General features: G+C 42.8%; 1 protein-coding gene across 4 annotated transcripts in view; it reads right to left on the reverse strand.

Moving 5' to 3' along the window:
* Window positions 1-13873, reverse strand: part of LOC137613012 (tyrosine-protein kinase Fyn) — an 83126-nt gene that overhangs the window by 54925 nt on the left and 14328 nt on the right. For all 4 annotated transcript variants that reach the window (XM_068341789.1, XM_068341791.1, XM_068341790.1 and 1 more), the window contains exon 2: window positions 12247-12315. The gene's annotated coding sequence lies outside the window, so the exon portion shown is untranslated. The remainder of the gene's footprint in view (window positions 1-12246; window positions 12316-13873) is intronic.

The following is a 13873-nucleotide window of genomic DNA, read 5'->3' on the forward strand; positions in this document are numbered from 1 at the left end:
CCCTGCACAAGTCTCTAGCGCATTGCAGGGCCACAGATGGAAAGACAACCACTCACACCTACAAACAATCTGGAGCGACCAATTCACCTCAGTTGCATGTTTGTGGAGGTGGGAGGGAGAAGGACAACCCGGAGAGAACCCACGCAAACATGGGAAGAACATATGAACTATGCAGAATTAAAACCCAGAACCTTCTTGCAGTGAGGCAATGATGCGACCCATAACGCCACCGTGCCACCCCAATAACCAGAGCATGTATCTCAATAAAGGTTAATAAAAGGCAACATGCTTGGTGTGCTCCATGGTCTGGTTCAGTCTTGACTAGACAGAAACGTGTGAGCTGAACAATTTCACAATTTCCTCTGGGATTAATAAAGTATATATCCATCTGTCTATCTGTCTGTCTGTCTGTATATCTATATCTATCTGAACAGAGAAGGCATGTGAGCCTTCATTAAATGGCCCACAAGGTGAGGAATATGTCAACCAGAGGCGCAAACCTGAGTGCGATGCTTGATGCGAGGCCTGCAGACATACTGACAGATGACCTTCTGTTAATAATGCAGCTGTGTCCAGGACTTGACCCGACAGCTCCCACACTCTCTGCTCCCCCCGGGCTCTGGATGAAGCACCAACACCAACATGAGATGCTTCCTCCGCTCTGCTCATTTAAATAATCATCCGTTCCTCAAAGGAAGCAGTCAATTACGGTTTGATTTTGTTTGAATGCCTTCCTTCATCGGAACACAGGAGGAAGCCGTACAATTTAAATTGATATGGAAATTTGTGTGATTTAATCAGTTAAAGTAAATGCTATGACGACAAGAAGTCCCTGACAACTAGGTGAGAACACAATGTGTGTTTCAGAACATTTATCTTTATCTATCTACCGCTGCGAGGTGTCCAGCATTGATCATTCTGATGAATGACAGGTCAGCCGCACCACCATGCTTCGCAGAGTATTCTGAGAGCAGAACACCCGAGACACCTTCACTGTATGGACACCTTCAGAGGATAGTTTGACATTTTCAGGTGCTTATTTGTCTTCATCACACGCCAGTGTTTCACACTCGTCCTTTTCAATAACCTAGAATGGAAAGCCTGTTCTTTCTGTTTCTTTAAAGTTTAGAACTCTTAATACTCTACTTCATTTACAAGATCACATAGTTTTAAAGAAATGCAGACATGAATTATACATCTGTTCCTACCACCTCATAAAAATTAACAACACTTCAGTATTGCAATACAGTATTTTCTGCACTACAAGGTACACTGGACTATAAGGCGCACCTTCAATGAATGACCTATTTAAATACGGTTTCATACACTGTAAGGCGCATTGGATTATAAGGTGCATCTGTTCATAGGGAGCACCTTCAATGAATGGCGTATTTTAAAACTGTTTTCATTTATAAGATACACTGAATTATAAGGCCCACTGTCGGTTTTTGAGAAAATTAAAGGCCAATAATTTAGTGAAGATTGGTGGAGGACATTTTCAATGGTCAGAGTTATGCCAGTGTAAACACAAAGAACATCGACCTGGAGAACTACTCATCACTACATTACAGTACCGTAAATCTGTTATTTATTGAATTGTAAATTTTGTATCAGGTAAAATAAAAGTCTAAAATCAATGTTCAGAATAAAATAGTCAATTCCAATATGCCTAATGGACTATATCAGGTTTCAGACTAGCAGAGACAAACAATACACTGAAATGTGGAGCGACAGCAGGCTCATTTGATTCAGGAGGGAACAGGGAACAAACCATTTCAAAACAGCTTCGCATAGTACTCATCATTCAGGACAGCACAAAAAGAGAGTGTGTCAGAGATGCACACCCTATTCAGAAGAGGGCTGATAGTGGCAAGCCAGTACAATAATGATAGCATGTAGCTATAAAACACTGATGGCCCAGTAATAGGCTGATGAAACTCAGAAACAAAGCATAATATCAGTTAACAAAATGGATAACTAAACTGAACTAAAAATAAAAAAATAGCAACCAACTAACTGAAGGTCGACACCACACACAACAAAAATTATACTGAATATGCCTTAATGCTTTTGGGTGATCCCTGTTGCTAAAAATATGCTGATTGTGAAACAGGTGTAAACCCCAGGTGAAATATCAACCTGTTATCCATCAGTTTACTTGTATGACTGATTGTAGGATGTAGGTAAGAAGAGTTTCAGCTAAAATGAAAGGAAAGGTGTACAAAACTGTGGTGAGACCAGCGATGTTGTTTGGTCTAGAGACAGTGTCACTGAGGAAAAGACAGGAGACAGAGCTGGAGGTAGCAGAGATGAAGATGCTGAGGTTCTCTCTGGGAGTGACCAGGATGGATAGGATCAGGAATGAGTACATCAGAGGGACAGCACATGTTAGAGGTTCTGGAGATAAAGTCAGAGAGGCCAGACTGAGATGGTTTGGACATGTCCAGAGGAGAGATAGTGAATATATTGGTAGAAGGATGCTGAGTTCTGAACTGCCAGGCAGGAGGCCTAGAGGAAGACCAAAGAGGAGGTTTATGGATGTAGTGAAAGAGGACATGAAGGTAGTTGGTGTGAGAGAAGAGGATGCAGAAGACAGGGTTAGATGGAGGACACTGATTGGCTGTGGAGACCCCTGAAGGGAAAAGCCCAAAGGAAAAGAAGAAGACAAAGATGTATTGACTTGTTAAAGGTTTAAGGCATTACTATTATGAATAAGGCTGCAACTAACATTTATATTCAATATTTAGTCAACTGCAGCATTTTCATCATTAAAATTTCAATTTCAAAAAATTTCGAATATTCATCATACCTTCCTGGCAAGCAAAGTGTTTGAGTCGAATCTTTTGGCTGAATACAGCTACACCCACACACCCTCCTTTAATTGAACTCTGACAGCAGAGATGGAAGAAAGACAATTACCCGCTGCTGTACGTGAACCAGTGATGGTGTGGTAGTATCATCTTCATCATCACCGCTAAAGCCCCAGTATGGCCGTTGAAGCCTCCTCGTAGATGCACTGATGTCTGTGTCCTAACGTAATTTTGACAACATGGTATGCATAGTAAAACACAGGCTGAACACCTGATAGTCAGGGCCGCCAATCACCAACCAAGAGCAGTAATCTGTCTCTCCTGCCCCGTTGCTAGGTTACCACATTCCTGAGCACACAGGTGTTGAAGAATCTGGACAGTAGAAGTGATGCAGTAGCCATGAAGATGAAAGTGATGGGTGTGATGGAGGACAGAGTGGGGATGAGGGGATGTGTTTCATGTGACACCCCTCCTGAGTGTCGGTCTGTGATGTGTGATTTCAGATGTGTAAATCAGTGGGGACTCGCCGCTCCGGCGCGTTCGGCAGCGGTGCTGATGGGTACAGCACGTTCCTGCACACAGAGCGGTGTCTAGACAGCACCGCACTCACAAGCCCCCAGCTGCTCCACACCTCCAAAGAGAATTGTGTTCCGCCTGATAATCTCTAAGGCTCATCAGTCTTTGTCTACACAGGTTTATCTGCCTGTGTACACAACACACACACACGCACACACCAATAGCAGCAGGAATGTCGCCCCAACATTTTAATAAACTGTTTGATAGATTGAAACAAAGTCTACCAAACACAGACTATATACGTTCACTACGACTATTTAAAACCAACAGGTGAAACAGCATTAAGTAGGATGATCCATTATGATTGCTTTATGAATTTAGATTATTTCAGTATCAGTAAAGTAAAACAAGGTTGGGTATGTGAAACTTTACTGGGCAGGGACAGGATAGCGGAGACCTAACAATGGCTGTTGCTCAGTTGATTAATTATTCCACAGAAAAGTCCAGTTCACTCATTTTAATGTTTAGAGCTCAGATATTTAAGACAAATTTAATTGCCTACATCATTGTTAAAATGATCTGGGCTCCATACAAAACGGAGAAAAGGTGAGTTTAGTGTAACTTATAGATCTGTTTTTCCCTCCTCCTGAAACCAGGTAAGGCACAACACTGAGGATTTGACTGGTCCTAAACTTTAGCTTAAGCTCTGCTAAAAATTAATCACTACATATCATTTGTGTTTTTATCACATCATAAGTGTTGTCCGTCTTCATGCTGTACCACAAAACAGCATGAAGAGGGACAGGAGATTGCAGACCTCCAGCGGGGCAGATTTATTTCCCATAAAGTTTCGTCCTTTAAACTCACCTCTAAATTCGCACTTCTGTCTTCCTGTGGCACACCTTCATTTTCAAAAGAATTCTGCAATGGAGTTTCAGAGAAATCTGATGTCCTCTGGTGATGAGAGGACTGCTGGTGAATCTGTTCCTGACTCGTCTCCCAGATTAATAATCTGAATCATCAAAATTGAATATTTACTGGCTCATAGCTTAACACTAAAAACAATTCATAGAAAGCTGTTTTCAACATTTAGAGTGATCCTGATCACAGAGACAAACAGACACTGGCCAAAACACAACCTCCTTGGTGATGGGAATGAATTCTTGGCAGTACAGCTATCACATTAACAATTTGCTGGTTTAAGGCCTGAATATTGTTCAGTCTCCATGAGGAGTCATCCTTGCTGACTTTTAACAACTCATGACACATTGTGGCCAGTAGTTGTAAGAAATGACAAGTGACCAGAATCCATCTGCAGAAAAGACTGACAGCTGAGACACTGGTCACACAGAGGCAGAGCGCCTGTCCTTGATTGCTGAATGATGAGTCGGTTGTCATATGTGATTGATTGACCATCAATCATGGTTTAATAATGTGAAACGAGCACAACCTGTTAACTGTGCTGCAACAGGGCTCAGCTCTCGCTGTCAAGAGCAGCGGCATTAAGCATCACTGACCTGCTCACTGCCAGTCACCGTCCAGAAACAAGCCTATATAACGATAATCACACATGAATATAGTGCAGCAGCAGTGAGTCAGTGCGGCACTGAGATCGTCTCGCCATCTCTTAACTTCAGCAGGCCTATTTTTGGACCTCTCAGACTTGTTTATGAACAAGGTCAGCTTTGGCTCAACACAGTGATATCACACCACATAGAAAGGCTGGATGAAATTAGCCCCCCGTTGTAATGTCTTGGTTGGTGTCAAGGCTACAGCACCACGAAGCAGCTTGGCTTCATTCAGACCCATCAGCTCATTATGTTCAAAGAGCGCTTCACTGATTTCTTGGCATCATGGGAACCCGACAGAGCCCTTTTAGCACAAAACCCACAATACCCCATCAAGATCCGTCATTACACTGACCTGGCTTTCCTAAATAATGCAGTCCCAGTGACTGATCTTGTGTGTTCTCTGGATACTTCAGCATTGTGTCACAACTCTTGCGTGGAAGGTCGGTCACAAAGCCATTCTCTGCACATTCTTCCATTTCTTTCTACTGCAGCTAAATGTGCTGTGAAGTGTCTACACAACAATACAACAGTCTGAACTACACTGAAGTCTTTTTCTCTTTATTGACCTCGACCAACACACACGTTGAAACAATGGCATTTGTATTCTGTGTCCCAGCAGGATTTAAAGTAGTAGGCTGTATTCAGGGGCAACTTTGCTGCATCGTAAGCTGCTGCATCTTCATCTTCCTCTGATTCACCATCCTATCTCCCGTCACTGATCAGTCGTCATGACAATAAATTCCATGATTAGAAGCCTGATTTTCACTGACAAGCTCCATCGGACTGTTCCCTAGCCCTCCCTCTTGAAATACGTGATTGTCTACAGACGTCACTGGCAGCCAGGGAGTTAATCAGATTCCAATTATCAGTTCCTGATTAAAAACTGAATTGTCTGGGCACCTGTATTGAGAGAATTCCCATTTGCAGTAATGAAGGATTACAGTGTTAATGTCTCACTCACAGATAAAGGGGTGACATATTGAAGCTCTGGCTTGAAACGAGTATAGAAATTCTTGTGTCTACCTAAAAAGAGGACGAGGCTCAGCCTCCACAGCTCTTCCTCTTCTTCCATCCATCAGCGACGACAAATCAGCTGAGCAGCAGAACTTGGCCAGCAAGTCACCACATAGAGGTTAAAGCAGCACTAATTCCTGTGGGGGTGCTCATTAAGCTAGTGACTTAGTCCCCGTGGACCGGGGGCTAGCATATGGCCAAAACCCAATGGTGCCCTCACCTCACCCTTACCCTTTATTAAAATTTAAACCACGTCAAAGCTAAACCACCAGCATGTGGAGCGCTGAGGGAAGCTGCTGCCTATTATTGACAAACCAGATTGCCCAGAGCAGAGGAAGCTAGCAGCACTGGACCACATGATAACCTCTGATCACAGTGCAGACCATGTGGTAAAGTTAGATAACCGAGTGGTGAATTGTAGTGATTCTGCCCCGAGACCATTTCTGTCTGTGACGTTCATAGCCTGGTTGGATTAAGATCAGGGTGTTTTATCATTAACTTTTAAGGCTTTAGTTCTGCCATGAGAAAGTGAAAGTTTCAGTAGTAAACCTTTGTCCTGCAGCGCAACACTTTCTCGTTGGTACATACATTTTCGTGTTACTGTAGTAAGGAGTAACATACATTTTAATGCTCTACATGCAGGGATTGTTGTTGTATAGTTCTTTGGAAAAATAATTGTGAATGTGTAGAATAATGAAATATATTTTACTAAACATGTGTTTAAACACCATATAATCAATAAAACAGCACAAATGGACACATCAGCTTCCATCATCAGACGACAGAAGAGCTGAATGGATGCAGATCTTTGAGGACAGCAACATGTTTCATTCCTGAGAGCTTTCTCCACACAAACTCCAGGACAAATTGATCCCTGTAGTAACTTGCAAACTGGGACTCAGCCCCAAACCAGTAAACTTAGTCTGGACATAGTTCACGTGACGTTCTTTGTATGAAAGGCCATTCAAGGGTTACAACCAGACTCTCTCTCAGCTCCAGGGACAGTATAATTGTGCCAGCTCTCTGCGTTGGGTAATGGGTCCAGTCCATGAAGAGCTGCAGCTGCTATTGTCCTGACAGTTTGATTCCTCAGTCTGCTTTTTCAAAGTGGCCTAATAAAAATGTGTGTTTGTTCTCTGGCCATATGGTGACCCACACACTCAAGCCTCATGTTAGAAATGAGCTCCACTAGACTCGGTTGTTGTTCATATGATTTTTGCTGTTGTGGTACAAACACAAAGCTTGACCTAACAGGATAGATAACAGGGATTTCATGTTCTCACAATCACACATGACCAAAGCAGGGAACTGACTAGCAAGAATAAAGAAGACATTTCTGAGACGTGAATCACTGAACATTTCCACAGCGAGATATTAGCATGCTGAGGCAGACATGTTGAAGGTGGGCTCTTTGGCAGTCTGGTGAGTAAGTAAAACAGGATGAGGTTATGGTACTATCTGTCGCCCACACACAGACACACACATAGGCCTGTATCCTGCAACACAACGCTGCAGCTAGCATCCAGCAAAAGCAACTAGCTGTCAGCGCTGGCCACAGATAGTTCACAAACCTTCAACAATGCAACATCAAACAAAATGGTGTGAACAGACAACAAGCTGCATAAATATCTCTACGAGCCAAAATTCAAGTTAAGCCATCTGTATGTGGCTTCCACCCAGCCAGCCAATGGCAGACAAAGGAGAGAGGTAAGCATGAGAGTGTTATAAACCTGCGATCAAACCCCTCCAGCCTCGGTGTCATTACCCCCATCCGGCCCAGTTGCATCTCAGGATAGAAGGTTTCAACTTTCTCTAGAGGTGTCAAACTAAACCATTTGGAAATACCAGCTGAGATTTGATGCAAACAGCCAACTGAACAGCAACAGAGGGCAAATCTCCAACAAAGAAAAAATGAATCTGTACAACCCACCTAATGGTGCAGGGTTGGTAAGAAATTAATGTCACCACTCGTGTTTTCTTGGTTATAACACCTGTCAAAATGTGTCCACAGAGACCCATACGGAGCCAGAGTAGAATCAGATTTTCACAATTGCTTGTAACATAATTCCTGGATACATCCTGCATCATCAATAAATCATTGAAGTGGTGGTTTTCCTTTGACTGTGTGTCTACACAATAAATAATCACACACCCTGCTGTGTGTGACCCTACATGATGTTGACACTAATGGATATGGTCTCTGCCAATATTTCAGTGTGTGTTGCTGACAGCACACAACAGCACCACTCTATCCCTCCATTTACAGATGAACAGTGTAGTGATGAGGACGAGGATGAGGATAAGGATGAGAGTGAAGTGTTCTGACATGAGGAGAGGGTGATCTTTCTTAACCAACATCAAATTGCTGGAGGGAGACTGGGGGCATCCTGTGCTCAGTAACGAGCACAGGGAGCCAACATATAGGGCAGCACATGCTGTGCGAGCTATGAGGACTACAACCCTGTCTGTGGCCCAGACCCTGGGCGGATGAACTTAATTAGGCAGAGAAGGAAAAGCATGCAGACCTAAAATACCACCAGATGTGTCAATATAATGGGGCGCAGCTTAGCTAGGTTCATTAACAGCACCACTTCTACTCAGCAACTGTATCTCCTTACTATCAAGCAAACTGTGAACCACAATGGGGTAACAGTTTGAGGGCGACATTGACATTTTCTTTTATTTGCACAGCAACAATGGTAAAGTCGTTATCGTGGCGGGAGACATGTTGGTAGAGCATAAAGAAGAGGATGAATGTTAAGTTTTGGTGCCGCGATAATGCAAAAGTGAATACAAGTATGTGTTCGTCACGACATTACACTCAATGTGTCGAGTGTCAGATAATCACAAGAGCTGATCACTTCCTCTAGCTCAATGTAGAAGCTCTCAAAAAGGCAGAAAGATGTGGAGGCATGGAAACAAGACTACAATCGTTGAGTCATTCTCTGCTTCCCACCAGCCTACAACGCCTCCCACCCGGTAAGACAGGCGAAACACACACACAGTTACCCGGCTGCACACATACACATCCTCTCCACACTCCCACAGTGAGGTTGCTCTTGATGTGTTATCTCTGCAGCGCTTTCTCTGACACCTGCTGTGTACTGCAGCATGTCAACCATGTCACAGCAGCTCCTGCACATCCAGCAGCTCTTCAGACAGAAAGCTGACTCACATGTGAAGCTGTGATTCAGCTCCACAAGAAGCCCACTCTGCTGCCTCCATCTCCAGGCAGAGTGACACACAGGAGCTCTATGGGAAACCGGAGCATACATAACAAGAACCAATGCAGTCACAGAGTGCAACATCCAGCGACACCCCTGAATTCAAAATTTTACCCTGACCTACTTGCACAGGTGCTCTGACCTACTGTCACTGATCAAAGCAATAGCTTGGATCTATGGTCTTACTCACACTGCCCTTCTCCCTGGTTTTTCCATCTTATCCAGTTCCTGAGAGTACAAAAATTGAAATTTGACCTTGACCTAGTTTTCTCAAGGTCAAGGTCATCATCTCATTTTTATCCCCGTTGCTGACCGAGTAATGTGCTTTTTGTTTCATCTTTCTATCTGCAACGGTTACAAAGGTATTTGGGGGACTAATGGGTAGACGGACGAACGAACGGACGAACACACGAACACTGACAATTACAATTCATCACCGCTTTGAAGCGGGATGTAATAAAGCAGCTATTAGCACAGCGATGACTGAGCCTGCTTAATGAAAACACTTGCTATGAATGTCGCATACTCAGCTTAATCTAGTTTCCTGGAAGAATCCCTTGTTCAGCTTCTTCACTACCCCATTGATGAATTCTAACAAACAGCCCTCCTCTCCATTTATAGCTGTTCCCGGGTGCTCAGCTGGGGTTTTTATAATGTGTCTCCTTTGTCTGCAGGGTTCAGGATGTTGGAGGCTCCGTTCAAGAAGAGGAGACGCACCCTGAAATGCTTCTGACTGGGCCGGACATGAATGTCTCTGCTTCTAAAACAGTTTGATGAAAGCAACTAATGACTGACAGTGACAGAATGAAATTAAAAAGTCCTGATTATAGCTGGACCCTACAGAAATTATGCAGGGAAAAGACAATTATTATAATTTCTGGTTCTATGCCATTTGCAAGAAAAATGTTGCTTAAACTCTACTTTTAGCTCTTGCACAACAAATGAATGGAAAAAACAGACTTAAGCTCTAAGATAAGTTCAGAATACTTAGTAACATGTTTAAAGGTGTTTTGAACTGGCCATTGTTTACACTGAGATTGCACTACATCTGTTTAAACCTCTTCCACATATCCTTTTAAATCTCACAGATGCACAGACAACAAGATTGGAAAATGAAGCGGCATGATGTACTACACAGTTTCATTAAGATTCATACACAAAGCAATGAATGTGGTCTTTGGAGATACCACTGTGACTGAAGGAGCTGCCGTAGAAATCAGCTGAGTTTATAATGTCAAACCAAGATAACAGCAGAAAAAGTTTAACATCCAAACATTCAACACTGAATGTCTCAAAAGAACATTCATTCATTCATCGTCAACCGCTTCATACGCTGTGGCGGGTCGCGATCAGGCTGGAGCCTATCCCAGTTGACTGAGGGCATGAGATGGGGGAAACTCCGGGTGTGACGCCACTGCATCGCAGAGCAGTTCAGAAGAACATCAAGCTTAAAATAGTCAAATGCAAATTTTGTGAATTCTTTACAATTTACAGTCAAGTTTCCATTTAGATTTAAACAACTGTTTGAGTCGATCAAAAAAAAAATCTTTTTCAAAATTTTTATTGTGTTTCAATTGCCTGGGATGTTTCTCAGTGGTAGAGTCCATGCTTCACATGTCTGCTGCCCCGGGTTCAATCCCGAGCATCTGCAGCCCTACGGGGCCACAAGCCAGTCAGTCTCAACTGTAGGCCAGCCCATGCCCGCATAAATGCAGAGGATTGAGGCAAGAAGGAAATCCAGCTTAAAAAACTTTGTCAAAAAAAATATGAGCGTCCATCTAAAATGGAAAAAGAACAACACAATGTGACAACCCCCAACGGGATAAGAAGGAAATTTTTACATTGTGTTTCAATTAAAAGTCACTCAAAACTCACAACCACAGCAGGTAACTGCTTCCACCAATCACTGATTGATACTCTTACTACAGTACCACCTATGTCATTAATCTGTCCAGTTAACTTTTATGTTCTGCATAGAAACATTTGCAACGAGCGTGCATTTTTCTATCATTTATAACCACTCTAACAAGAAATGCATCATGTGAGCTGGTTTGTTAGAATCATCCATTTCAATTCAGTTACTTTTACCTTCCAGGCTAAATGAGGCAACATTTGTAAGTGCTGGAGGTGTGACCACATGATCTTGAAGCCAAGGTGGAATTTAAAGTACATCATGTACCTAACACTCCAACACACCACTCACTGCTTTATTTCAGTCCACAAGTCCTACCTACAACGTTCCCAGCTCTCCTTCTCACACTCATGCATGGTGACAAAGTGCTTTTGTATTGGTGCCATGTTGTGCTCATGTCACTAACTTGTTCCAAGACCCCTACACATTATAGATTTGCAAACAGCGCAGCTGTGACCCTGACACGAGGAGATTGCCAGCTGTTGGCAACTAATCTGACATCAGTGTCGTGGTGTTCCACTCTAACCTAGCAGGGATCTGACACACTAACGCTCGGATTAGGAAGTAACTGAAACATCTCTCATCTGATGCAGTTTAGCCTGGAAATACTTTTCATGGGATGAGAAAAATGATACAGATGGGGAAGGATAGAGGAGAAATACATGGTGGCAAAGTTTCAGTGTGGCCTCTCATTAAGCCCTGTGGTGAATGATGCATGCTTCAACCTTACAGTACAGATGTAACTGCAGGTTAAAGATGTTAGCAGCAGAAATAGAAAGTTGGGTCGGGTCAATTCTAGAGTAAAGTTATGACAGAAAACACTTCAGCTTTTAGTTGATTGTATATGCTGCTCTGTGGGTCAAAAGGAAGCGGCACCAGACGACAGGAACAAAACAGTTTGCTGCCATTTCCTTTCGTGAGAGAACTCAACACATACTGCTCTGTTAGAACAGGTCGTCTACAGGTACGAGCATCTGGGACAGCAGGCTGGCCTCTGGCAAACAAATTTCAATCTACCGGTGGCCAGCTGGTTCTGGTCCTGCAGCACGATCCATCCATCTGCTGTCAGTGTCTGCATGAGGCCGTGCTCATATGGCACACAAGCAAGACAACATGGCTGAATTCATCTGCAAGTGTGTTTGGGTGAGGCAACAAATGAATGTGAGCATCTTAGTCCAGTGGAGTGTTCGGAGTCATACCTCTGGTTCTCAGCGTAGCAGGATTTTTATTTCCTCCACATTGCTTTGTGTGCCGCCAAAACAGAGGGCCTGTAGGGACACAAAGACACTCAATTATTCATCGTCCCATTCAATAAATCATTGCACACAACTACATGAACCAGTCACCGACATTCACACTTATCGTGTGAAATTGTTTTTCCTGGAAATGCTTTTGGACGATGCCAAGGGCCTGTCGGCATTCTTAACTTCTATTAGTGTAACTAATATCCCAGCAAAGCATGAAACAATGTGATTAAACACAGCAATGAAGACTGAAGAAATGGACAAATTGGTAGATACTTCTGTCTGACTGACAGAAAAGCGTGTCACCATTGTGTCTGCGATGTTCCAGTGACGAAACAACCGGTTGCTGCAGACAGCATGGACAGTTTTTATCAACAGCTGCGTGTAACAACTCTGTTTTACTGCTGTAACAGGATGATGGTGGATCTTAAAAAATGCATCCATTCACTACTTCTGGTTTGAATGAGCAAATGATAAATGTAGCCAGACGTCACCATCAGGCTAAACGACCCTGATCCTCAGAGATCTGTTCTGTTTTCTGTCATAAAAAGAGAGTTAAGGCTTTTACAGGTAAGATGAGAAATACTGCAGAACCATTTATCCTGCCATATACACATTTAACACACTTAATGTTTCAGGCATTTTATTGTCTCCTCTGATAGATATGACATCCAATAGCATTTGACAGACTAAATCACTTTAAGACAAGGCAGACTTCTACCTGGCATGGATAAACTTTATAGGCTCCCGTTTAGATGTGAGAACGACATATTGGAGTGTTGTTGGGGCTTGGGGCATAAAGTTCCTCTTCATTGCCCTTTATTTACAAAAGACAGACTGTTTCCACTGCCACACATGTTAAAAGCCATTAGTTGTTGATTTGACTTTGAAATGTCAGCCCCTCTAATCGAACCTAATCTCATCTGTCTGTGTGGTTTGGTGATAACTGGTGACGGCGCTGTGACTGCATGCAGGCTCAGGTGCTGCACAGAAACTGTTTGTTCTGTAACAGCAACGCCTATGTGGAAAGCTGCAGTCGCTTCTACTGCTGCTGGTGGTTTAGGTTAGTGGGGGGGTCACTCACATGTTTGTTTCCTGTTGTTGGTTGAAACAGGTCTCAACAGAAGAAAGCCAGACAATATTCTCTACACATCTAGACATGTGAAGTAAGGCATGATGGTAAAATATCTAAAAAAACAACAAAAACCTTAGTTTCTGTGCGGCTTTTATTTAGCAGTGCAGACAGTCGTCCTCTGTGGAATTAGTCGTGTGTCGCTGTAGATATGATCAGCTAGCGTGGCGGTGCAGCTGAACGGTCCAGATGTGGATGGAGACAGTGATTTTTTTTTTTTGGTTTTTGCAAAAACACTTTAATCACATTCAAACATTTTGCGATTTTACATTAGATGAAGCACTAAAGTGCCTCAGAAGAAGATTTTTCACTTCAATCACATTTAACATTTAGAACATTTTACAATTTTCCATTAGATGAAATTTCAAAAACACTAAACACTCAAAAACATTAAACACCAAGAAACAAAGGGAAATACAATATAAAAATTAGTACATTATAACAGGAAGT

The sequence above is a fragment of the Antennarius striatus genome, chromosome 19 (assembly GCF_040054535.1).
Source record: "Antennarius striatus isolate MH-2024 chromosome 19, ASM4005453v1, whole genome shotgun sequence".
In the NCBI taxonomy this organism is placed as follows: Eukaryota; Metazoa; Chordata; class Actinopteri; order Lophiiformes; family Antennariidae; genus Antennarius; species Antennarius striatus.